The following is a 27,728-nucleotide window of genomic DNA, read 5'->3' on the forward strand; positions in this document are numbered from 1 at the left end:
CAAACCTCAAGTTGCGCCGAGGTGGCCCCGCAGGCAGCTCAGTCGGACCAACACTCAGAGGAGCACTGGCCCCGGGGGGGTTTAAAATAAGATGACCCTCGGGCTCCGGAAACCCAAGGGAAAAAGTGGCTAGGTGGCAAATGGAAAAACCAAGGATGGGCATTGCTGGAAAAGCTTTATTCAAGGCGAACTATCAAGGGGTTCCCATTATAACCCAACCGCGTAAGGAACGCAAAATCCGGGAACATAACACCGGTATGACGGAAAACTAGGGCGGCAAGAGTGGAACAAAACACTAGGCGAGAGGCCGAGCTTTCCACCCTTTACCAAGTATATAGATGCATTAAGATAACATGGCGATATAATGGTATCCCAACAAGTAAATAGTGTCCCAACAAGGAACGGTCTCCAATCTTCACCTGCATCTAGCAACGCTATAAGAGGGGCTGAGCAAAGCGGTAACATAGCCAATCAACGGTTTGCTAGGACATGGTGGGTTAGAGGTTTGACATGGCAATTTTGGAGGCATGATAAGCAAATGGTAGGCATCGTAGCATAGGCATAGCAAAAGAGCGAGCGTCTAGCAAAGCAAAGATAGAAGTGATTTCGAGGGTATCATCATCTTGCCTGCAACGTTGTCAGAGTTGACTGGATCCTCGAAAGCAAACTCAACGGGCTCCTCGTTAGCGAACTCATCTCCCGGCTCTACCCAAACAAGACAAACAAGCAACAAGGACACAATCAACCACGTGCAAACTCAAACAACATGATGCAAAGATGGTATGCTATGCGGGATGCAATATGTGATGCATATGCAAGATTTGACAAGAGATGCATGAACCTGGCCTCAACTTGGAAATCCAGGTGTGCCACTGGAGAGATGAGATGAAATTGCTTGAAAACGATATAAAGAACGCCGGAATCGGAGTTACGGTTTGGAAATGGCAAGCAAATCAAATATGGCCACGTTCTGCGATTTACAACAAGTAGCGAACTAAATGCAACGAGATGAACATGCTACAGCACCCAAACATGGCATCAAAACGCATGGCAGGAATCCATTCAGGATTCTTAACAAAATACTAGCACTGAGCTACAGCCAATTCATCCATTAACAGGTTCAAACAAGCATGGCAAAAATGCATTTGGTAAACAGATTTCAGACTTTGTGAAATTAACACTTGTCTGGAATTTCAGATCAGATAGCACTCTTTGGAGCAACAAAACTATATGCTACAGGACCTGAACATGGCAAAGTAAAGCATGGCATGGAGCTACTCAAAGAGCTTAACAAAAGTCCCTTAGTGACCTTGAGCCAAAAGGGATCATAAAATACATTTGCAAGGATGTGAACATGGCAAAAACATAATCAGTTCTCAGACTTGGTGAAAATTGGAGCATGCAAAATCAGATATCAAGTAGGCATGTTTACGAGCTCGACGCACTCACTACAGAGCATGTCATGACAATCTAAGCATACACCCATCAAGAATACACATTATTAAATCTAGAAATGGCAAGAACAATAACATGGCATGCACGGATCAACTACAACATCATCGGCAAAATCGCTAACAAGTAGACAATCTGCCCAGATTCACGAAATGACAAAAGTAGAGCTCGATTGAATCAAGCTAGGGTGCTCCATAATTGCAAACAAAGAAATGGATGAATAGAGCACTACAAGATTAACAAATCATCCTTACTGATCATCCTCAAAAGAGGCACGGATCACTAGGAAACAACATGAACATATGGCATAATGAGATAAGCGGACCAAGGACTTAGTGGTATTACTAAGTCCCTGAAATCAGCATTAACAAGTGCACCACTTTGCAAGCTTGTGCTAGTCACCACACACATCACAAAATACATGGATGGCACCACTGGAAAGATGGCAAAACCTATAACAAAACATATGTAGAGCTCATGGGCATAACATGCACACAATAATCATGGCAAAAATGACAAATATCTAAATGGAGCAGCAGATCTGACAATTATCTCAACTAGCATACTTCCAACAGCATTTCGGGCATCAAGATTTTAATTTTACTATCATGGTGGTTGAAACATCATTGAGAAGGTATCCCCAACTCAATCCCAATTAAAGTGATTAACAACCCAATAGTATTTATTAAGCATGCTGAGATACATGTGATAACCCAAGCACTAGATACTCAAGAATTGTCCATAACCGGGGACACGGCTAACCATGATTAGATTGTGCACTCTGCAGAGGTTTGCACACTTTTGCCCACAAGACTCGATCGTCTCCGTTGGATTTCTCGCACTACATGGTGTTTGAGAAATGGATGACCGAGACACAGTCTTTTAGAAATGTTAACTCTCTACTCCGGGTAGACCATACCAAACCTACAAAACCCACTACCTGCTGATCTACCTCTTCAATATCTTCACGTAACTTAATCAACTATGCTAGAGCCCGTAATAGCTTGTGGCTGCACACGGAAGTTTCTAGCATGAATCATCTCAGTTCCCTTTGAGCCTGGGTGGTGGTCCATAGGAAGATCACACCGCTACCCCGGGATTTCCAAAAAAATAGACAACATCGGGTTCCCTAGGTGCCTCAATCCACCCAGTTGTTTGATTAAGTTGCCACCTTAAGTTGAACCATTAATTAACAATCTCACATCTGACATGAATTTCACTCAAACCCAAACCACGTCTACGAGCATAGCATAGCAATAAGCAATACGTAGAAGTAACTCCCAAGGGTTTGAATATAATAGGGCAATAGGTTCTACCTCAGCAACTACTTCCCAACCCACAAGTTAATGACATCCTAATCATGCAATGTTTGAGGATTGGAACTAATGCACAAAAACTGGGTAATAATGGCATATGATGAAAGTGTTACTTGCCTTGCTGACGATCCGCGAATCCTAGAGACTCGTAGTAACACGCTTCGCACTCCGGGAATTCTATCGCAAGCAAACAATGACATACATAAGTAACAAGCAACGATGCACAAGTAAAACTCAAATAAGAGAGGTTGACCAGAAAGTTCAAATTAAGAACTCCGGTTCGCAAAAAGAATCAAATCAAATGGAGCAACGAAACTCAAACGGCGAAAGAAAGAAGCTTTGTTTACTAATCTGAAACTAGGTCAAATTTTATAGTAGCAAAAACTTGTTTGAGTTGGTTAAACGGAAAGAGGGTTTCGAGACGAAACTCCGGGCGCTTGAATCGCCTGATTCCATTGAACGAGCGAAAAGATAAACAGAAACTAAGATCAGATCAGAAATCGCGACCAGAAAAATCGCGGAATAAATCCGATAAAAGAAAACTCATGAAAAGACTAACGAACGAGCATTCGTTAGTTGTTTCTAACGTGCGAGGAACCGTTCGTTAAAACGAACGAACGAGCGAACGCTCGCTAAAATAATAAACCAGAGAAAAAACGATCTATTAAAAAAACGAAAACTAGGGTTTCGAAAAAAATAAACCGAAAGGGCGATACTCGCAGATATGCTCCTCGCAAGGGTCCTACAAATCTCGGGGCTAAATTTCCATTAACTCTAAAACGTTTCACTCCTCGCAAGGGAGATACTCGCAGATATGCTCTATCTCCAATTTCTTAGGTTACCTCCTTGCGTTTTGAGTCTGCGTAACTCTTCTGCCTAGACTGAGCAATCTTCAGTCGGTCTCGGATCAGTTTTACCTTCTCCTTAGATTCTTTAGTCAAGTCTGGTCCAAACAACTGTCGGTCTCCTACCTCATCCCACATCAACGGTGTTCTGCACCTGCGTCCATACAGGGCTTCAAATGGTGCCATCTTCAAACTGGCTTGGTAGCTATTGCTGTATGAGAACTCTGCATACGGCAAATTGTCATCCCAACTAGATCCATAATCTAGCGCACAGGCTCTCAACATGTCCTCCAAAATTTGATTGACTCTCTCAGTCTGTCCATCTATCTGCGGGTGAAACGCTGTACTAAACTCCAATCTCGTTCCCAAAGTTTGGTGTAACTGATGCCAAAACTTTGAAGTAAACTGTGTTCCTCGATCCGATACGATGGTCCTCGGAACTCCATGCAGACATACGATCCTGGACGTATAGATCTTGGCCAACTTTGCACTTGTATAGGTGGTTTTAACTGGGATGAAGTGAGCTACTTTGGTCAAACGATCAACTACTACCCATATGGAATCATATCCTACTTTAGTCCTGGGTAATCCGGTGATAAAGTCCATGCCAAGTTTATCCCACTTCCATTCGGGTATCGGCATAGGCTGTAACAGTCCTGCTGGTTTCTAATGTTCTTGTTCGCACACAAACACGTCACGTGTACCCTCGACGGCGGGGGTGATGCACCGCAGCTCACGTCGAAGGAGACCCGACCGACAACGCGATACGCAAGACAGTCGGCGGGCGCTTTTGCAGACCCGAAACCCCGCACACTCGGGAGGGACCCCGTCAGGGATTGCGGCGGCTATGCGATGCCCTAGGTCGATTCGCTCGCCCCTAGAGCCTCGTGGATCCGCAGCCTTCCAGCATGAAGAACTAGCGAAGAACGAGAAGAAAGATACAAGGGAGAGAAAAAAGTAGATGAACACGAAAAAGTAGTAGATGTGTTTGTTCGATTGTGTGTTGTTCAATCGGCCGTCACCCCTTAGATAAATAAGAGGAGGCTGGACTTCCCGTGCAAGGAAAAGGCATGGATTCACGTCCAAAACCCTAGTCAAATTCGGATTGGTTTTATCCAAACTTTCCGAAACTGTTCGGTTTAAACTGGCTGCATCTTGCGGGTCTTTTTTGTGGTGGTAAACGATCTCGGATGAAAACGAGCCCAAAAGCAATCTTGACCGTTTCAATGAGACGAACAACTTTCATGTTGAAGGTTTTTTGATCAGAGGTCATCTTGAGGGTTAAATCAGTCGCGCAAAACCGGCTATTCCCTCGCGCTACCCATCAGACATGTGTCTGGTGGGGCGCGCCACATCTCGCCTCTTGACAGGGCTGCACTCCGATTGCTCTAACTTTTTCATACGAACTCGGGTTTGGACAACTTTTATATAAAGATCGATCGTTTCGACGAGACGAAGACAACCCATGTAGATCATTTTTCCATTTAAGGTCGTCTTGGGGGCATAATCGGCCAAACTGTACTCTGAATATAAAATCTTAGTACTTTGAGCATAGTTTCGGCCTTCGAGATGAAATCGTACGGTGATGACCCAAACTTTAATGATGTTCATATCAATAATACGGAACTCTTCCATGTAGATCACTTCTCCATTTGAGGCCATCTTCAACTTCTCGTCCGATTGACTATCAAAGCCTCCAACCCGGCAAGTTTTCCATCCGAGTAAGCTTTCCACACCGGCAATGTTTCTATCCGGCAAGCTTTCACACCGGCAAGATTTCACTCCAGCAAGGTTTGTACTCTGGCAAGGGTTCCTCCCTGACAAGGTTTCTCCCCCGGCAAGATTTCACACTGGCAAGTTTCCACACCGGCAATCTTTCTGTGCCGGGAAGCTTTCCACGCCGGCAAGCCTTCACATCGGCAAACATTCACACCGGCAAGATTTTATCCCGGCCAGGTTTTCGCCCCGGCATGCTGCTTTATGACCGTGCCACTTTTGAGCATCAACATTTCTGCCTTAACTCTCTGACATACATCACATACGGCTACATACTCGACAATATCCTTCTTCATACCAGTCCACCAGAAACGTTCCTTCAAATCCAAATACATCTTGGTGTTTCCGGGGTGTATCGAGTATGGTGGGTCATGGACCTCTTGAAGTATTAACTTCCTGATCTCCTGGTTGTTGGGCACATAAACTCGGTCCTCAAACCATAGGGTATCGTGCTCATCCTCACGAAAACCATTGGCCTTTCCTTTTCCCATCTTCTCCTTTATCTCGGCAATCTCTTTATCATATTTCTGAGCTTCCCGAATCTTGTCCAGCAATGTCGACTGAAGCTCCATTGTGGCAATGAACCTTCTAGGTACAATCTCTAACCGAAGTTCCATGATGTCCTTTGCTAATTCCTTCGGCAGTCCTTTACTTTCAAGGATATTAGCATAACTCTTCACACTCAATGCGTCTGCTACGACATTGGCCTTTCCTGGATGATAGTGTAGCTTCATGTCATAATCCTTTATAAGCTCCAACCATCTCCTCTGCCTAAGGTTCAGCTCCTTCTGGGTGAAGATGTACTTCAAACTCTTCTGATCCGTGTATGATTTCCAATAAGGTAATGTCTCCAAGTCTTCAACGCATGCACTACGGCTGCTAGCTCCAAATCACGCGTAGCATAATTCAATCATGAGGTTTTAGTTGTCGTGAGGCATACGAAACAACTCTTCTGTCCTGCATAAGCACACATCCAAGTCCTAAGCGAGAGGCGTCACAATACACTTGGAACTCCATATGTATATCTGGCAGTACTAGCACTGGGGCTGTAGTCAAATGTTTCTTCAACTCCTGAAAACTTGCTTCACAATCTTCTGTCCATTTAAACTTGGTATCCTTCTTCAACAGTTCAGTCATTGGTTCTGCAATCTTGGAAAAATTCTCAATGAATCTCCGGTAGTATCCTGCGAGTCCAAGAAAACTGCGGATCTCGCTAACTGAGGTGGGTGCCAACCATTCAGTGACTGACTGAACCTTGCTGGGGTCTACTGCTATACCTTCTCCTGATATAACATGTCCAAGGAATCCGACTTCCTTCAGCCAAAACTCGCATTTGCTAAACTTAGCATACAACTGGTGTTCCCTGAGCTTCTCGAGAACTAAGCGCAAATGCTCTTTGTGCTCCTCCTCGTTCTTCGAGTATACCATGATATCATCAATAAACACCACAACAAACTTGTCCAAATACTCCATGAACACCTTGTTCATCATGCTCATGAAATAGGCAGGGGCATTAGTCAGTCCAAACGACATGACCATGTACTCGTATAATCCACATCGCGTTGTGAACACCGTCTTTGGTATGTCCTTCTCTCATATCTTCAACTGATGATACCCTGACCGTAAATCGATCTTTGAGAACACTTTAGCTCCTTCCAACTGATCAAACAGATCGTTGATCATCGACAGTGGGTACTTGTTCTTTATCGTCACTTCATTCAAGGCTCGATAATCAACAACCATCCTTAGGGATTTATCCTTCTTCTCAACCAAAAGTACTGGGGCTCCCCAAGGTGATGAACTTCTTCAAATGTATCCTTTCTCCAATAACTCCTTGATCTGTTTCTTAATTTCTTCCAGATCATTTGCGGGCATCCGATAGGGTCTCTTGGATATTGGTCCTGTTCCTGGTAACAGTTGTATCAAAAACTCAATATCTCTGTCCGAGGGCATGCTCTAATACCATCTTGTAGTGACCCGACCTCAGATGGTCAAGTCTTGGTGCTTCAGGGTCATCCCTGGATCGGTAATGCTGACACACACAGTACTCGAAGGATTTATAATGGAGGAGCAATCACACACTATTACATCGAATGTATCCAAAGAGAACTTATTACAATAATATGGCTTAAGGCCATCTAATGCGATAACAGCGGAAGGCTTGGAAGATAAGGTGAGTCCACCAACTCCAACGGCATAGCTGAGCTGCACGGCAACGACCTAACGAACCTTACTCCTCGTCTGAAAAGTCTGCAACATAATACGTTGCTGCCCGAAAACGGGTCAGCACATGGAGTATGCTGGCAATATAACACGATAGAGCAGAAACAGAATAATGCTATCACTACATGCATATATGGCTGGTGGAAAGCTGTATGGTTGTAGTTTTGCCAAAAGCCAATTTTTCCCTACAACAATGGAATATATTTTAATTTTACTATCATGGTGGTTGAAACATCATTGAGAAGGTATCCCCAACTCAATCCCAATTAAAGTGATTAACAACCCAATAGTATTTATTAAGCATGGTGAGATACATGTGATAACCCAAGTACTAGATACTCAAGAATTGTCCATAACCGGGGACACGGCTAACCATGATTAGATTGTGCACTCTGCAGAGGTTTGCACACTTTTCCCCACAAGACTCGATCGTCTCTGTTGGATTTCTCGCACTACATGGTGTTTGAGAAACGGATGACCGAGACACAGTCTTTTAGAAATGTTAACGCTCTACTCCGGGTAGACCATACCAAACCTACAAAACCCACTACCTGCTGATCTACCTCTTCAATATCTTCACGTAACTTAATCAACTATGCTAGAGCCCGTAATAGCTTGTGGCTGCACACGGAAGTTTCTAGCATGAATCATCTCAGTTCCCTTTGAGCCTGGGTGGTGGTCCATAGGAAGATCACACCGGTACCCCGGGATTTCCAAAAAAATAGACAACATCGGGTTCCCTAGGTGCCTCAATCCACCCAGTTGTTTGATTAAGTTGCCACCTTAAGTTGAACCATTAATTAACAATCTCACATTTGACATGAATTTCACTCAAACCCAAACCATGTCTACGGGCATAGCATAGCAATAAGCAATACGTAGAAGTAACTCCCAAGGGTTTGAATATAACAGGGCAATAGGTTCTACCTCAGCAACTACTTCCCAACCCACAAGTTAATGATATCCTAACCATGCAATGTTTGAGGATTGGAACTAATGCACAAAAACTGGGTAATAACGGGATATGATGGAAGTGTTACTTGCCTTGCTGACGATCCGCGAATCCTAGAGACTCGTAGTAACACGCTTCGCACTCCGGGAATTCTATCGCAAGCAAACAATGACATACATAAGTAACAAGCAACGATGCACAAGCAAAACTCATATAAGAGAGGTTGACCAGAAAGTTCAAATTAAGAACTCCGGTTCGCAAAAAGAATCGAATCAAACGGAGCAACGAAACTCAAACGGCGAAAGAAAGAAGCTTCATTTACTAATATGAAACTAGGTCAAATTTTATAGTAGCAAAAACTTGTTTGAGTTGGTTAAACGGAAAGAGGGTTTCGAGACGAAACTCCAGGCGCTTGAATCGCCTGATTCCATTAAACGAGTGAAAAGATAAACAGAAACTAAGATCGGATCAGAAATCGCGACCAGAAAAATCGCGGAATAAATCCGATAAAAGAAAACTCACGAAAAGACTAACGAACGAGCATTCGTTAGTTGTTTCTAACGTGCGAGGAACCGTTCGTTAAAACGAACGAACGAGGGAACGCTCGCTAAAATAATAAACCAGAGAAAAAACGATCTATTAAAAAAACGAAAACTCGGGTTTCGAAAAAAAATAAACCGAAAGGACGATACTCGCAGGTATGCTCCTCGCAAGGGTCCTACAAATCTCGGGGCTAAATTTCCTTTAACTCTAAAATGTTTCACTCCTCGCAAGGGCGATACTCGCAGATATGCTCTATCTCCAATTTCTTAGGTTACCTCCTTGCGTTTTGAGTCTGCGTAACTCTTCTGCCTGGACTGAGCAATCTTCAGTCGGTCTCGGATCAGTTTTACCTTCTCCTTAGATTCTTTAGTCAAGTCTGGTCCAAACAACTGTCGGTCTCCTACCTCATCCCACATCAACGGTGTTCTGCACCTGCGTCCATACAGGGCTTCAAATGGTGCCATCTTCAAACTGGCTTGGTAGCTATTGCTGTATGAGAAGTCTGCATATGGCAAATTGTCATCCCAACTATATCCATAATCTAGCGCACAGGCTCTCAACATGTCCTCCAAAATTTGATTGACTCTCTCAGTCTGTCCATCTATCTGCGGGTGAAACGCTGTACTAAACTCCAATCTCGTTCCCAAAGTCTGGTGTAACTGATGCCAAAACATTGAAGTAAACTGTGTTTCTCGATCCGATACGATGGTCCTCGGAACTCCATGCAAACATACGATCCTGGACGTATAGATCTTGGCCAACTTTGCACTTGTATAGGTGGTTTTAACTGGGATGAAGTGATCTACTTTGGTCAAACAATCAACTACTACCCATATGGAATCATATCCTACTTTAGTCCTGGGTAATCCGATGATAAAGTCCATGCCAAGTTTATCCCACTTCCATTCGGGTATCGGCATAGGCTGTAACAGTCCTGCTAGCTTCTAATGTTCTTGTTCGCACACGAACACATCACGTGTACCCTCGACGCCGGGGGTGATGCACCGTAGCTCACGTTGAAGGAGACCCGACCGACAACGCGATACACAAGACAGTCAGCGGGCGCTTTTGCAGACCCGAAACCCCGCGCACCCGGGAGGGACCCCGTCAGGGATTGCGGCGGCTATGGGCTGCCCTAGGTCGATTCGCTGGCCCCTAGAGCCTCGTGGATCCACAGCCCTCCAGCATGAAGAACTAGCGAAGAACGAGAAGAAAGATACAAGGGAGAGATAAAAAGTAGATGAACACGAAAAAGTAGTAGATGTGTTTGTTCGATTGTGTGTTGTTCAATCGGCCGTCACCCCTTAGATATATAAGAGGCGGCTGGACTTCCTGTGCAAGGAAAAGGCTTGGATTCACGTCCAAAACCCTAGTCAAATTCGGATTGGTTTTATCCGAACTTTCCAAAACTGTTCGGTTTAAACTGGATGCACCTTGCGGGTCTTTTTTGGGGTGGTAAACGATCTTGGATGAAAACGAGCCCAAAAGCAATCTTGACCGTTTCGATGGGACGAACAACTTTCATGTTGAATGTTTTTTGATCAGAGGTCATCTTGAGGGTTAAATCAGTCGCGCAAAACCGGCTATTCCCTTGCGCTACCCATCAGACATGTGTCTGGTGGGGCGCGCCACATCTCGCCTCGTGACAGGGCTGCACTCCGATTGCTCTAACTATTGCATACAAACTCGGATTTGGACAATTTTTATATCAAAAGCGATCGTTTCAACGAGATGAAGACAACCAGTGTAGATCATTTTTCCATTTAAGGTCGTCTTGGGGGCATAATCGGCCAAACTGTACTCTGAATAAAAAATCTTAGTACTTTGAGCATAGTTTCGGCCTTCGAGATGAAATCGGACGGTGATGACCCAAATTTTAAATATGTTCATATCAATAATACGGAAATCTTCCATGTAGATCACTCATCCATTTGAGGCCATCTTCAACTTCTCGTCCGATTGAATATCACAGCCTCCAACCCGGCAAGTTTTCCATCCGGGTAAGCTTTCCACACCGGCAAAGTTTCTACCCGGCAAGCTTTCACATCGGCAAGGTTTCACTCCGGCAAGGTATGTACTCCGGCAAGGGTTCCTCCCTAACAAGGTTTCTCCCCCGGCAAGATTTCACACCGGCAAGCTTCCACACCGGCGATCTTTCTGTGCCGGCAAGCTTTCCACGCCGGCAAGCCTTCACATCGGCAAACTTTCACACCGGCAAGATTTTATCCCGGCAAGGTTTTCGCCCCGGCATGCTGCTTTATGATCGTGCCACTTTTGAGCGTCAACACATGCCCCCCTATTTTTCGGTAAAGCTAGCGTGCCGAAAAATACTTGTACCAAGTTTGTGCTAAGGACGATGTCAACACCCCATCGGCCATTTTATATGTTCTTAGGACGATAAGTATATATCAGCCATGTCTTGTGTGAACTTTTTGATGCAAACTTGGGTGAAACCTTCTCAGCTTCATTAACAATCCGGTTATAAAGTTCCATAGATATGTATCTCAATGTCATCCTCCAAACCATATTGTTCACCCTTTTGCTAGGATTTTGTAGACAATCAACAATAAACTTTCTCCAATCCGTACTTTCGCCTGCATAAAAATTTCATTAGTGGCCGAAGCTGTGGACATCGGTTTCGGCCTTACCTATGTGGACGAGACTAAGCATCGGCTATTGAGAGAAATGCAATACAACATGATGGACATGGTAGCCGGATGCTTGCTATGCCAACTCTCTCCAATTGTCATGTCAAAATATATGAACAATTTTAATGCAACCCAAGGTAAATTCTTCATCTAGACATACCCCAAGATAAACTATAAGCGATTCGTCAAAACACATTGATAACCCTTGGATATTTGTTGCACTACTCATAAAGAATCACCAAAAGCCTCAATATTTATAGCACCTATAGCAAGTAAAAGAGTCAATCCGAATAACAATGCATATTCAACCTTGATTAATCGTGCACAAAAATATTCTAAGTGGCACGAGGCTTCAAAAATTAGTACCATAAATAAATATATAAACAAAACCAACACTTTGGCCATTGCTATGAATTGAACCATGAAAACATAATCTCCATAGTACTAGAGAGACAAGGCTAATATTAATATTATGCATGACATTAACCCGATGTTCAGTAACAAAATCAACTATGATTTGGCCTCTTATAGATCTCAAAGATGCATAAGCCAAATCATATCCAAACAAAGTATAAGCCCAGCAACCAATTCTGCAGTTATGAATTGGTCTATGCAGCATATATTCAATGACATCGGTCATGATGTCTCAACTCCATTCAATCATCATATAGGCATACATATAAATTTTCATGAGCACGTACCTTGTCTCGCTCTCCAATCAAACTAAGGAAGATGTTAGAATACTACACCGGCCATGCATTGACATACTCTTAGGACGATAGATAAATATCGGCCATTACCATGTAAACTTCATTCAAAGCACATATAGCCGAAATAAACAAATGAAATGACAGATCAAGTATTTTGGCCCTTTGGATCAGCAACAAACTTGTAGCTAATCGAATGTATAGTGACTTGCTAATACCCTTTCACGACGTAAGAAATTATATTGCATCCATGGATTAAAATAAGCCCATTGAGGGTTACCAATCATACCTGATGACGAATTCCATGGCATATGCGTTAATGGCATAGTTGAAGAATATGAATAATGTGTAGACCAAAGATGTTGAAACCTTCGGCTTGATTCTTCATAGTTTTTACTCTTTTCCTTCTTCACTTTTGCCGCACTTCTTGTAATGGAGGCTTGCACATAATTCTTATTTTGAGCATTTCCTTTGGGAACCCACGCCATGTTCCTTTCTTCAAGTTCTGTGCACTAAGTTTGAGTAATTCCCTCTTTTGCCAATATGATAAGCCGAGTGGGCATCTCGGGTGTGATTATGTTTTGACCAATGGCATTCCTTTTTGGCCTTGTGCACTCTCAACTTCTTTTCTTCAGATTTGGCACTTTGACTCTCGATAATTGGTTGCTTCGTCTCATTGCCTTTTGTAGCCAATGTCAACACTTTAATTGGTTCTTTATTATTTGAGATCAAATCTGAAGTAGCACACTTACGACCATCTCTTTTCACGCGGTAGACTTGCTTGACCACGTCTTTTCTCATCCATGGTGTCCGGACCGATTCCTTATAATTGAAACGGTCTTTAACATGTGACTGTTCAAATGTTGATCTTCTCAGAGCTGCATAATATTGGTGAGATGGTCTAAAATAAGATGGAGAATGTGCCCTTGTATCATACATGTCCCATGATGAATATGGATCTACATGATCATAGGGAGGCATCCACGACATTGGCATTGGTGGCCCAAAATAAGGTTATGAATATGTTGCATTGAAACTCTCACTTTGCCAATACCGATCCTCATATTTGCGTCTTGGGGGTGATCTTGGTTTCTTTGCATGATTAGGCTGATAAGCATTCTTCTCTTCACTCTTCTTTTGATATTTCTCCAATAGTTCAGCGAAGGTGATTTTTGATCTTTTACACTTGCGCTTATTTCAGCCTTTGTTTTCTTTTGGTTTGCTTTCATCGATCGTTGGATTTGCCTGCTGCCCCCCAGTCCTTGGCGTCTCCATTGTAGCTTCGATGGAATTCTTGCCCTCAAGATTATGTTCATTATGCTCTTCGATAATTCTTTACTTGAAAGCTTGATCCCATCACCTGCAGTTTTTACCTTCTCTTCAAATGGATCGACTTGAAGCAGCCGATGCAAAAACTTTCTACTATCGGGACCAATCGGAATAGACTGGTCATCTCTTGGTGTCTCAAAAAATTTCAATCATCCTTTATTAATGGCCGATTTAACTATTTGACGAAACATGTTACAATCCTCAAAATTATGCTTGGACGAATCATGCAACTTACAATACATTCGTCCCTGGACAAATGGCTCAACATGGTGATCAAGAATTCTAATATAATTATTCCTCAGCAACAAATCAAAGATTTTATCACACATGTTTGAATTAAAGGTAAACCTTTTATTTCCTAGCCGATCTTGATGTGAGAACGGCTTGGGAATTAAGCAAACGAATGGTTCAAATTTTGCACCACACCATTTGGCTATGCATTGTGTTTTGCACTCTATTTCCGATGTCTTTGGGTAAGATATTATACTAGCATCGGTTTTCTCAACAGAATTTAACCTTGTCTTTAAATTTCTAAAACGAAAATAGTTAGAACATACATGTCTCAATTGATACCAAGTGCAAGCCAAGTATGAAATAAGTAAAGCTACCCAAATAGATATGAACTTTAGATAAAGCAACAGGGAAAGCTCTGGCTGTAATAATAAGGCACTATCGGTCTTTATAAATGGCGTAATGGGTTGAACGATATGCTCAATAACAACTTTATTGCTAGCAGGTAAATTACCCTTCTTCATTGGTCTTTCAAAATTACTTATGAGGATTTTTCTAATAGATGCATCAACAATAAAGTCCTGACAAAATATGAAATAGGTAATTTACTTGCTAAACATACCTCTTCAAATATGTTGGGAGAGCACGATGGTGGTGTGACTTGAACAATATCTTGCTCCGCCTTTGCATGGCTCCCCAACGCCTCTTCATCATCTTTTTCTTGATTCCGTGCATCATTACATTGAAAAAATTTGTCGGCCGAACTTTGTTCGGCTACTTGTTCTTGTCCTTGAAGTTCGTCAATTTCTCTGGCACGAAACTCATAGGGCAGGAAGTAGGTTCCATTAACTTTAGAAAAATCAAGTATGGTCGCTTTGCTATGCTTGCCATGCCCTTTCTCAATAATGCTTGCCTCTTTGCATTTGATTGATTCAGAATATATACTTCTTGATTCGGCTCTTTTAACCGGAGCACTTTCATGTTCTGAATCATCTTTCTTTACATTGCTTCTACCAATTGGCAATGCTTCTTTCACTTCAGCCAATTCTGTTTCTTTTTGTTTCTGGCGGCGAGCGGCGAAATTGGCTTTAATCTTTTTCTCAATTTCAGGCCACTTCAGATATGATTGCCCCCCAATGCTTTTAGATTCTTTCGGCAAAGGGACATGGGTGTTGCCAAAACTTTGCAATTGTGTAGGGGTTGTATAATATGATGTAGTATTAGGTGAAGGCATATGCATTGTTGTAAAACCATATTTTTGCTCGCCAATTTTATCAATTGGCAAAGATTCATCTTCTTGTAAAACACTAGCTTTTATTGCAGCATAATCAGGAAACAACCCCTTTTCATATTGTTCAAGGCAAAGAGCACTAACCCTCTTATTTTGTGCCAAGCTCTTTTTTAATGCATCCACAACCGCTTCTGGAAGGGATTGCTCCGCAACGCTTTCAGATTCTTTCGGCAATGATTCGTGAGTGTTGCCAAAATTCTTGAACTGCGTAGAGTATGCATTATATGCTACAGTATTTGATGACGTCACATGTGTTCTTGTAAAATTTTCACTTATTCGGCTGTGACCATGAAGATGCGGGGCCGAATTATGAACATCTACAGTTGCATATGGTGTTGAAAAATTACTAACATGAGGTGTAGCTTATGATGGTTGATAGTAACTGGCCGAATAGCTAGTAGTAGAATGGCCAATTCTCCCATCCATCAGCAAGGTTGGATCCACATATTGCAAATCAGTTGCCGATGAATAAAAAGGTGAAACACTTTCTTGTATGCTATTGGAAATTTTAACATGAGGTGTTTCAAATTGAGTAACCAAACCCATCATGTAGTTCATCGGCATATGGATTTGTGGGGTTGCCGATGCATGAGAGTTTGGATACATATGTTGTATGTAGCTAAAATCATAAGAATTTGAAGCATGAAAATTGTTTTGCATCGGCCCTTGCGCATAATTAGATGCATGATTGATAAAACTAGGGCTAGCCGATACATTATGCTCATTAGGTGATCCAGCAACAACATATGAATTATTTGTATCTACAAAGGGGAATTCGGTATTCATATTACCTTTGTAGATTTCAGCAACTTGATGACGATCTCTTTGTATCAAGAACGGGCCAGAGACCGTTCGAAACTTCATCCCCAGCGGAGTCGCCAAAAAGTGTGTTCGCACACGAACACGTCACATGTACCCTCGATGCCGGGGGTGATGCACCGCAGCTCACGTCGAAGGAGACCCGACCGACAACGCGATACGCAAGACAGTTGGGGGGCGCTTTTGCAGACCCGAAACCCCGCGCACCCGGGAGGGACCCCGTCAGGGATTGCGGCGGCTATGGGCTGCCCTAGGTCGATTCGCTCACCCCTAGAGCCTCATGGATCCGCAGCCCTCCAACATGAAGAACTAGCGAAGAACGAGAAGAAAGATACAAGGGAGAGATAAAAAGTAGATGAACACGAAAAAGTAGTAGATGTGTTTGTTCGATTGTGTGTTGTTCAATCGGCCGTCACCCCTTAGATATATAAGAGGCGGCTGGACTTCCCGTGCAAGGAAAAGGCTTGGATTCACGTCCAAAACCCTAGTCAAATTCGGATTGGTTTTATCCAAACTTTCTGAAACTGTTCGGTTTAAACTGCCTGCATCTTGCGGGTCTTTTTTGTGGTGGTAAACGATCTCGGATGAAAACGAGCCCAAAAGCAATCTTGACCATTTCAATGAGACGAACAACTTTCATGCTGAAGGTTTTTTGATCAGAGGTCATCTTGAGGGTTAAATCGGTCGTGCAAAACCGGGTATTCCCTCGCGCTACCCATCAGACATGTGTCTGGTGGGGCGCGCCACATCTCGCCTCGTGACAGGGCTGCACTCCGATTGCTCTAACTTTTTCATACGAACTCGGATTTGGACAATTTTTACATAAAAATCAATTGTTTCGATGAGACGAAGACAACACATGTAAATCATTTTTCCATTTAAGGTCGTCCTGGGGCCATAATCGGCCAAACTATACTCTGAATATAAAATCTTAGTACGTTGAGCATAGTTTCGGCCTTCGAGATGAAATCGTACGGTGATGACCCAAACTTTAATGATGTTCATATCAATAATACGGAACTCTTCCATGTAGATCACTTCTCCATTTGAGGCCATCTTCAACTTCTCGTCCGATTGACTATCACAGCCTCCAACCCGGCAAGTTTTCCATCCGAGTAAGCTTTCCACACCGGCAATGTTTCTATCCGGGAAACTTTCACACCGGCAAGCTTTCACTCCGGCAAGGTTTGTACTCCGGCAAGGGTTCCTCCCTGACAAGGTTTCTCCCCCGGCAAGATTTCACACCGGCAAGCTTCCACACCGGCGATCTTTCTGTGCCGGCAAGCTTTCCACGCCGGCAAGCCTTCACATCGGCAAACTTTCACACCGGCAAGATTTTATCCCGGCAAGGTTTTCGCCCCGGCATGCTGCTTTATGATCGTGCCACTTTTGAGCGTCAACAGTTCTGCCTTAACTCTCTGACATACATCACATACGGCTACATACTCGGCAATATCCTTCTTCATACCAGTCCACCAGAAACATTCCTTCAAATCCAAATACGTCTTGGTGTTTCCGGGGTGTATCGAGTATGGTGGGTCATGGACCTCTTGAAGTATTAACTTCCTGATCTCCTGGTTGTTGGGCACATAAACTCGGTCCTCAAACCATAGGGTATCGTGCTCATCCTCATGAAAACCTTTGGCCTTTCCTTTTCCCATCTTCTCCTTTATCTCGGCAATCTCTTTATCATATTTCTGAGCTTCTCGAATCTTGTCCAGCAATGTCGACTGAACCTCCATTGTGGCAATGAACCTTCTAGGTACAATCTCTAACGGAAGTTCCATGATGTCCTTTGCTAATTCCTTCGGCAGTCCTTTACTTTCAAGGATATTAGCATAACTCTTCCGACTCAATGCGTCTGCTACGACATTGGTCTTTCCTGGATGATAGTGTAGCTTCATGTCATAATCCTTTATAAGCTCCAACCATCTCCTCTGCCTAAGGTTCAGCTCCTTCTGGGTGAAGATGTACTTCAAACTCTTCTGATCCGTGTATGATTTCCAATAAGGTAATGTCTCCAAGTCTTCAACGCATGCACTACGGCTGCTAGCTCCAAATCATGCGTAGCATAATTCAATCATGAGGTTTTAGTTGTCGTGAGGCATACGAAACAACTCTTCTGTCCTGCATAAGCACACATCCAAGTCCTAAGCGAGAGGCGTCACAATACACTTGGAACTCCGTATGTATATCTGGCAGTACTAGCACTGGGGCTGTAGTCAAACGTTTCTTCAACTCCTGAAAACTTGCTTCACAATCTTCTGTCCATTTAAACTTGGTATCCTTCTTCAACAGTTCAGTCATTGGTTCTGCAATCTTGGAAAAATTCTCAATGAATCTCCGGTAGTATCCTGCGAGTCCAAGAAAACTGCGGATCTCGCTAACTGAGGTGGGTGCCAACCATTCAGTGACTGACTGAACCTTGCTGGGGTCTACTGCTATACCTTCTCCTGATACAACATGTCCAAGGAATCCGACTTCCTTCAGCCAAAACTCGTATTTGCTAAACTTAGCATACAACTGGTGTTCCCTGAGCTTCTCGAGAACTAAGCGCAAATGCTCTTTGTGCTCCTCCTCGTTCTTCGAGTATACCATGATATCATCAATAAACACCACAACAAACTTGTCCAAATACTCCATGAACACCTTGTTCATCATGCTCATGAAATAGGCGGGGGCATTAGTCAGTCCAAACGACATGACCATGTACTCGTATAATCCATATCGCGTTGTGAACGCCGTCTTTGGTATGTCCTTCTCTCATATCTTCAACTGATGATACCCTGACCGTAAATCGATCTTTGAGAACACTTTAGCTCCTTCCAACTGATCAAACAGATCGTTGATCATCGACAGTGGGTACTTGTTCTTTATCGTCACTTCATTCAAGGCTCGATAATCAACAACCATCCTTAGGGATTTATCCTTCTTCTCAACCAAAAGTACTGGGGCTCCCCAAGGTGATGAACTTCTTCAGATGTATCCTTTCTCCAATAACTCCTTGATCTGTTTCTTAATTTCTTCCAGATCATTTGCGGGCATCCGATAGGGTCTCTTGGATATTGGTCCTGTTCCTGGTAACGGCTCTATCAAAAACTCAATATCTCTATCCGGGCATGCTCTGATACCATCTTGTAGCGACCCGACCTCAGATGGTCAAGTCTTGGTGCTTCAGTGTCATCCCTGGATCGGTAATACTGACACACACAGTACTCGAAGGATTTATAACAGAGTAGCAATCACACACTATTACATCGAATGTCTCCAAAGAGAACTTATTACAATAATATGGCTTAAGGCCATCTAATGCGATAATAGCGGAAGGCTTGGAAGAAAAGGTGAGTCCATCAACTCCAACGGCATAGCTGAGCTGCACGGCAACGACCTAACGAACCTTACTCCTCGTCTGAAAAGTCTGCAACATAATACGTTGCAGCCCGAAAACGGGTCAGCACATGGAATATGCTGGCAATATAACACAGTAGAGCAGAAACAGAATTATGCTATCACTACATGCATATATGGCTGGTGGATAGCTGTATGGTTGTAGTTTTGCGAAAAGCCAATTCTTCCCTACAACAACGGAATAGATTTTAATTTTACTATCATGGTGGTTGAAACATCATTGAGAATGTATTCCCAACTCAATCCCAATTAAACTGATTAACAACCCAACAGTATTAATTAAAGATGGTGAGATACATGTGATAACCCAAGTACTAGATACTCAAGAATTGTCCATAACCGGGGACACGGCTAACCATGATTAGATTGTAAACTCTGCAGAGGTTTATGCACTTTTCCCCACAAGACTCGATCGCCTATGTTGGATTTCTCACACTACATGGTGTTTGAGAAACAGATGACCGAGACACAGTCTTTCAAAAACGTTAACTCTCTACTCCGGGTGGACCATACCAAACCTACAAAACCCACTACCTGCTGATCTACCTCTTCAAGAGCTTCACGTAACTTACTCAATTACGCTAGAGCCCATAATAGCTTGTGGCTGCACACGGAAGTTTCTAGCATGAATCATCTCAGTTCCCTTTGAGCCTGGGTGGCGGTCCATAGGAAGATCACATGGGTACCCCGGAATTTCCAAAAAAACAGACAACACTGGGTTCCCCAGGTGCCTCAATCCACCCAGTTGTTTGATTAAGTTGCCACCTTAAGTTTAACCATTAATTAACAATCTCACATCTGACATGAATTTCAGTCAAACCCAAACCACATCTACGAGCATAGCATCGCAATAAGTAATAGGTAGAAGTAACTCCCAAGGGTTTGAATATAATAGGGCAATAGGTTCTACCTCAGCAACTACTTCCCAACCCACAAGTTAATGACATCCTAATCATGCAATGTTTGAGGATTGGAACTAATGCATAAAAACTGGGTAATAATGGGATATGATCAAAGTGTTACTTGCCTTGCTGACGATCCGCGAATCCTAGAGCGTAGTAACACGCTTCGCACTTCGGGAATTCTATCGCAAGCAAACAATGACATACATAAGTGACAAGCAACGATGCACAAGAAAAACTCAAATAAGAGAGGTTGACCAGAAAGTTCAAATTAAGAACTCCGGTTCGCAAAAAGAATCAAATCAAACGGAGCAACGAAACTCAAACGGCGAAAGAAAGAAGCTTCATTTACTAATCTGAAACTAGGTCAAATTTTACAGTAGCAAAAACTTGTTTGAGTTGGTTAAACATAAAGAGGGTTTCGAGACGAAACTCCAGGTGCTTGAATCGCTTCATGCCGTTAAACGAGCGAAAAGATAAACAGAAACTAAGATCGGATCAGAAATCACGACCAGAAAAATCGCGGAATAAATCCGATAAAAGAAAACTCACGAACAGACTAACGAACGAGCGTTCATTAGTTGTTTCTAACGGGTGAGGAACCGTTCGTTAAAACGAACGAACGAGCGAACGCTCGCTAAAATAATAAACCGGAGAAAAACCGATCTATTAAAAAAACAAAAACTAGGGTTTCGAAAAAAAATAAACCGAAAGGTTTAAAAAAACAGACGGCTCGGATCCAGCGGATACCTGCAGCGAGAGGTCCGGCGAGGCGGGGTGCGGGGCGGCGGGGCTTGGTGGCAGCGGCGGCGCTAGGCGGTGGCGCCTACGGCGGCGAGCGCGGGCGGCGGTGGCTGCGCTAGGCGGGGGGGGGGGGGGGGCTTGGCGGCGGTGGTGGTGTTGGGGCGGGGGTGGCGGCGTATATAAAGGGGGCGGGGGCAGCGACTTGGAGGAGGGAGCAAGGCGCGGCGGAGTCCAACTCGGACTCTGGTCCGAGTGGCGGCGGCGGCGGCAGCGCACGGGCGCAGGAGGCGGCTGCGGCACGGCGGCCTGGCGTGGCTGGGCCTTAGGCCTAGTCGGCGCGGAACCTTTTTTTTAAACTTCGCCGACCAAAATAAAATCCTAAAAAAACCTTAAAAAATGCCAAAATTATTTTTCACCGTCTAAATAAAATATTTAGAATAAGATGAACATTTTCTTGGCCCCAAAATGCAATTTTGAAAAACATGCAATTTTTCTAATGCAAATAAAATCCGAATAAAATCAAATAAAAATCAATTTAATGATTTTAATATTTTCCTCCAATATTTCATTTATTTTGGATAAGTCATATTATCTCCTCTCTTTAATTTTTAATGTGAAATATTTTTCGGAGAGAAATAATTAAAAGCAAATCCTCTTATCATTATTTGATAAAAGAATCAAATATGAGGACCGGGAAATCCTCAACTCTCTCCGAGGGTCCTTGAGCTGCTTAGGATTTCGAGGATTACGGAACAGAAAAGCAATATAACATGATATGCATGGATGATCTATGTATAACATTCCAAATTGAAAATTTGGGATGTTACAAGGAGGAACCCGCCTTGCAATGCCGAAGACGACACTGCGCGCCGGACTCATCGTCATTGAAGCCTGATTCAGGGGCTACTGAGGGAGTCCTGGATTAGGGGGTATCCGGACAGCCGGATTATATCCTATGGCCGGACTGTTGGACTATGAAGATACAAGATTGAAGACTGCGTCTCATGTCCGGATGGAACTCTGCTTGGCGCGGAAGGCAAGCTAGGCAGTACGGATATGGATATCTCCTCCTTTGTAACCGACCTTGTGTAACCCTAGCCCCCTCCGGTGTCTACATAAACCGAAGGGTTTTAGTCCGTAGGACAACATACGACCATACCATAGGCTTGCTTCTAGGGTTTAGCCTCTCCGATCTCGTGGTAGATCAACTCTTGTAATACTCATATCATCAAGAATAAATCAAGCAGGACGTAGGGTTTTACCTCCATCAAGAGGGCCCGAACCTGGGTAAAACATCATGTTCCCTACCTCCTGTTACCATCCGCCTTAGACGCACAGTTCGGGATCCCCTACCCGAGATCCGCCGGTTTCGACACCGACAATGTAGTACCGGATATACACCCTTCTTTATGGTGTACGGCGCAGAGGCAGTCTTGCCCTGTGACATAATTCATGACTCACCTCGAGTGCGCATGTACGAAGAAAGAGAAGTCGAGCTCGATCGGCAGGACAGTGTGGACACCCTGGAGGAGGAGCGCGACGTAGGAAAATCCCGTTCCACATTTTATCGGCAATAGGCTCGCAGATACCAAAGCAGAGAAGTACGGGCCAAAACTTATAACGTTGGCAAACTAGTTCTATGCCTGCCGGATAGGAAAAAGAACAAGCTCGAGCCCAAGTGGGAAGGTCCCTTCATTATTGACCAAGTTCTGACCGGTGGAGCGTACCGACTGCGGGATGCATTGACTAATCGACTCGAGCCGAACCCATGGAACACGGCCAGGCTCCGAAGATTCTACGCCTAGTGCCGGACTCTATGTTCGTCTCCTTCCTCTGTCCATTTTTTGCATATACATTATCTGCCTTGTTTTTCTTTCTATCTTTCTTTTATTCCTTCTTTAAGCCTTCAAAGGCCAACTTGTGCCTCGCTTGCACATTATAGATGCGCTAGCCGCGCTCATCATACCTGGGGGCTTCTTCCACAGAAGCTTATTTATTTATCTGAGCCTCGTGCCCCGCACATGTGTTATGCTTCCGCATGTACCTTTTTTCGGCATTATATGCATCGATATGACTTAATTTTTGGCCAAGCTAGGTTGCCCGGCTCTTGTATTTATGCCCTATGTTCCCGTTAATTCGGCTAGGGCATAAGGGGAGCACCTCTGCGATTGTTACTGCCGGGTCAGCCGGATGTGTACCTCAGACTAGGTGAAGCCGAAAGCTTGAGTTCTTAAGGGAATATTCGGTCGGTGAACAAAAGATGATTTTTATTTATTTTCCATATCTGCCCCCAGATGTTTTTCATGTGTTTCCTACCGCAGTCCGGACATGCACTTTAGGGCATGCTTACCAAGGGAAAGGAACCCTTAACGGAACTATTCTCCCTGGAAGATGTTTCTTACTACCCATGTAATATAACATAACTAGTTGGGCACTTGTCTGTTCAAGAACTAATGACCCCTACGCCTGGTCTCCACGCATAACTAGTTGGGCTCAAATAGAAGATCACCCGCAGAACCGAGCATTTCCTCCGTGGGACGACCCGTTAGCATACCTATAGACATAACGTTGTTAGTCAGCTTCTTCGCCGAACTCCTTCAAAAGGATTCGTTCAAGCACTTACTGAAAATGCTGCGCCGAAGCCGCTTATTCTCCTTCTAGGAGTCTGCAAGGTGGGCTCGAACGTCTTTTAGTTCCACGCTCAGCTTGATATTGGCGTCTTGGAGATTGTTTTTCTCCCGCCTAACCTCAGTCAGCACGCGTTTGCCAGCCTCTAGCTGTCGCACGACATGCTGGTCCTCCGGATTTTCTCCGGATACATCTGCAACATCTATTGTTAGATCTGCAGCCACGGCGCAAACTATATGGTAACCATCATTCTTTAAAGTAAATGTTACCAGCGGGAGACTTTTTTGGTTCCTTCAATGCGGCAACAGCGGCCCGCAGTTGGGTCTTGCATTCCTCCAGCTCCTGTGACAACCTAGTATTCTTCTCTGTAAGAACCTGCACAATAAAGATGATCCTTAAATCAGTTCTGCTAACTGTTTCAAGTCTCAGGGGCTACTGATACATATAAATCGTTAGATTTACTTACCCGTACATCCTTTACATACTGATCCGTGGCTCTGGCTAGACCATCTTGAGCAGCACGGAGGTACACCTCTCCAGAATTGAAGGCATCAAATGCCTCTGCTGAGAAACAAGCGTCACGGAGCACGGCCCGGTGGTGCCTATGATTCATGGCGCTTTCCACTTCTGAGTTTGTATCGGATAATCTATCCGCATCCTCTGTAGGGGGATTATCCGGCACCCGTGTAACATCCCAGATGTAACTTTCCCAATTTGTACTCCAACTCTTGCCGTTTTTCGGCGTTAAGTTATTTTATTATCTCGGGTTCGGGTCTTTGTCTCCGTGTGTTGTTATCGCTGTCATGCATCTCATATCATGTCATCATGTGCATTACATTTGAATACGTGTTCATCTCGTGCATTCGAGCTTTTTTCCCGTTGTCCGTTTTGCATTTCGGCATTTCGTTCTCCTCCGGTGGTCATTTCTACCTTTCTTTCGTGTGTGGGGATTAAAAATTTCCGGATTGGACCGAGACTTGCCAAGCGGCCTTGGTTTACTACCGGTAGACCGCATGTCAAGTTTTGTACCATTTGGACTTCGTTTGATACTTCAACGGTTAACCGATGGACCGAAAAGGCCACGTGTGTGTTGCAGCCCAACACCCCTCCAATTTGGCCCAAAAACCCACCTAACTCTGCTCCATCATCTAGAGCGTTCGATCACGATCGCATGGCCGAAAACCGCACCTCATTTGGACTCTCCTAGCTCCTCCTATGCCTATATAAAGACCCCTTCCCCGAAATCCGGATCCCCCTCTTCCTCAAACCCTAAATCCTAGACCCGCGCCGGCCGGACACGTCCGCCCCGGCCGGACGCGTCCGCTCCACCGCCCGCGCCCACTCCCACGCTGTCACGTGGCCTCCCAGCGCCGACACACCCGCCGGCCCGCCGGGCCCAAGGCCGGCCCCTCCGACCCGCGCCCAGGCCGCGCCTCCTCCTCCAGGGCGCCTCGCCGCGCCGCCCTGCCTCGCGTCCGGCGCCGCCGCGCGCGTCCGCCTCCTCGCCGCCCGGCCGCGCCGCCCCACCGCGCAAGCTCGCCGCCGCCGCCTCCTCATCGTTCCGGCCACTCCGCGGCCTCCTCCTCGCCGGCCCCGGCCACCACGAGCTCGCCGGTGAACAGTGCTCGCCAGATCCGACCTCGTTTTGCGTGCCGGGTCAAACCCTAGATCCGTAGGTGTTTTTTTTGTCTAAGTCCCAGATATTTTCTAGCCCAAGTGCTCATGTTCGTGTCTCCGTAACTTTGCATCTGTAGCTCCGATTCATGCATATAGCATATCAAAATGTTCATCTCAGAGAGTACATCATTTCATTCCATTGCATCATTTTCATTTGAGTTCATCTTTATGCCCGAAATGCTGTTAGAAGAGGGCTACTTGAGATAATTGTCAGATTTGCTACTCCGTTTAGATTTTTGTCATTTTTGCCATGATTAATGTGTGCATGATATACCCTGATGCTCTACATGTGTTTTGTTAAGGGTTTTGTCATCTTTCCAGAGGTGCAACCCATGTAATTTTGTGATGTGAGTGGTGACTTGTGCAATATTGCAAAGTGGTGCACTTGCTAATTCTGTTTTCAGGGACTTGGTAATTTCACCAAGTCTTGGAGCTGTTTATCTCATGATGCCATATGTTCATGTTGTTTTCTAGTGATCCGTGCCTCTTTTGAGGATGATCAGTAAGGGTGTTTTGTTAATCTTTTAGTGTTCTATCCATCCATGTCTTTGTTTGAAATTATGGAGCAACCTAGCTTGAGTCAATCGAGCTCTACGTTTACTACTTTGTGAATGTGTGCAGATTGTCAACTTGTTTGCAATTTTGCCGATGATGTTGTACTTGATCCGTGCATGCCATGCTATTGTTCTTGCCATGTATAGCTTGCATTTTATGCCTTATTAGTGGGTGTATGCTTTTATTGCCATGACTTGCACCATAGTGAGTGCATCGAGCTCGTAAACATGCCTACTTGAGTTATATTTCAGCATGTGTCAGTTTTTCACAAAGTCTGAAAACTAATTATGTTTTTGCTATGTTCACATGCTTGCAATTGTATTTTCTGATCCCTTTTGGCTCAAGGTCACTAAGGGACTTTTGTTAAGCTCTTTTAGTATCTCCATGCCATGCTTTACTTTGCCATGTTCAGGTCCTGTAGCATGTAGTTTTGTTGCTCCGAAGAGGGCTACCTGATCTGAAATTCCAGACAAGTGTTAATTTCACTAAGTCTGAGATCTGTTTGCCATATGCATTTTTGCCATGCTTGTTTGAACCTGTTAATGGATGAATTGGCCGTAGCTCAGTGCTAGACTTTTGTTAAGCATCTTGTATGCATCACTGACATGTATTTTGTTGTCATGTTTGGGTGCTGTAGCATGTTCATCTCATTGCATTTAGATGGCTACTTGCTGTAAATCGCAGACCGGTGTATTTTTGAATCGCTTGCCATTTCCAAACCATAACTCCGATTCCGGCGTTCTTTATATAGTTTTCAAGCGATTTCATCTCATATTTCCAGTGACACACTTGGTTTTCCATGTTGAGGCCAGGTTCATGCATTTCCTGTCATATCTTGTTTGGGTAGAGCCGGGAGACAAGTTCGCTAACGAGGAGCCCGTTGAGTTTGCTTTCGAGGATCCAGTGAACTCTGACAACTATGCATGCAAGATGATCATACCCTCGAAATCACTACTATCTTTGCTATGCTAGTTTGCTCGCTCTTTTGCTATGCCATTGCTACGATGCCTACCACTTGTTTTCAAGCCTCCCATATTTCCTTTTCAAACCTCTAACCCACCATGTCCTATCAAACCGTTGATTGGCTATGTTACCGCTTTGCTCAGCCCCTCTTATAGCGTTGCTAGTTGCAGGTCAATATTGGAGGTCGTTCCTTGTTGGAACATCTTTTATTTACTTGTTGGGATATCATTATATTGCTATGTTATCTTAATGCATCTATATACTTGGTAAAGGGTGGAAGGCTCGGCCTCTCGCCTAGTGTTTTGTTCCACTATTGCCGCACTAGTTTCCGTCATATCGGTGTTATGTTCCCGGATTTTGCGTTCCTTACGTGGTTGGGTTATAATGGGAACCCCTTGATATTTCGCCTTGATTAAAGCTTTTCCAGCAATGCCCAACCTTGGTTTTACCATTTGCCACCTATCCTTTTCTTTCCCTTGGGTTCTACAGACTCAAGGGTCATCTTATTTTAACCCCCCACGGGCCAGTGCTCCTCTGAGTGTTGGTCCAACCGAGCGATATCCGGGGCTACCAGGGGCAACTCTGGGCTCGCCTACCCGACGTCTGGCTCATCTGAGTGTGCCCTGAGAACGAGATATGTGTAGCTCCTATCGGGATTTGTCGGCACATTCGGGCGGTGTTGCTGGTCTTGTTTTAACCTGTTGAAGTGTCTTGAAGAA

The sequence above is a fragment of the Triticum urartu genome, chromosome 2A (assembly GCF_056163025.1).
Source record: "Triticum urartu cultivar PI428250 chromosome 2A, HENAU_Tu73, whole genome shotgun sequence".
In the NCBI taxonomy this organism is placed as follows: domain Eukaryota; kingdom Viridiplantae; phylum Streptophyta; class Magnoliopsida; order Poales; family Poaceae; genus Triticum; species Triticum urartu.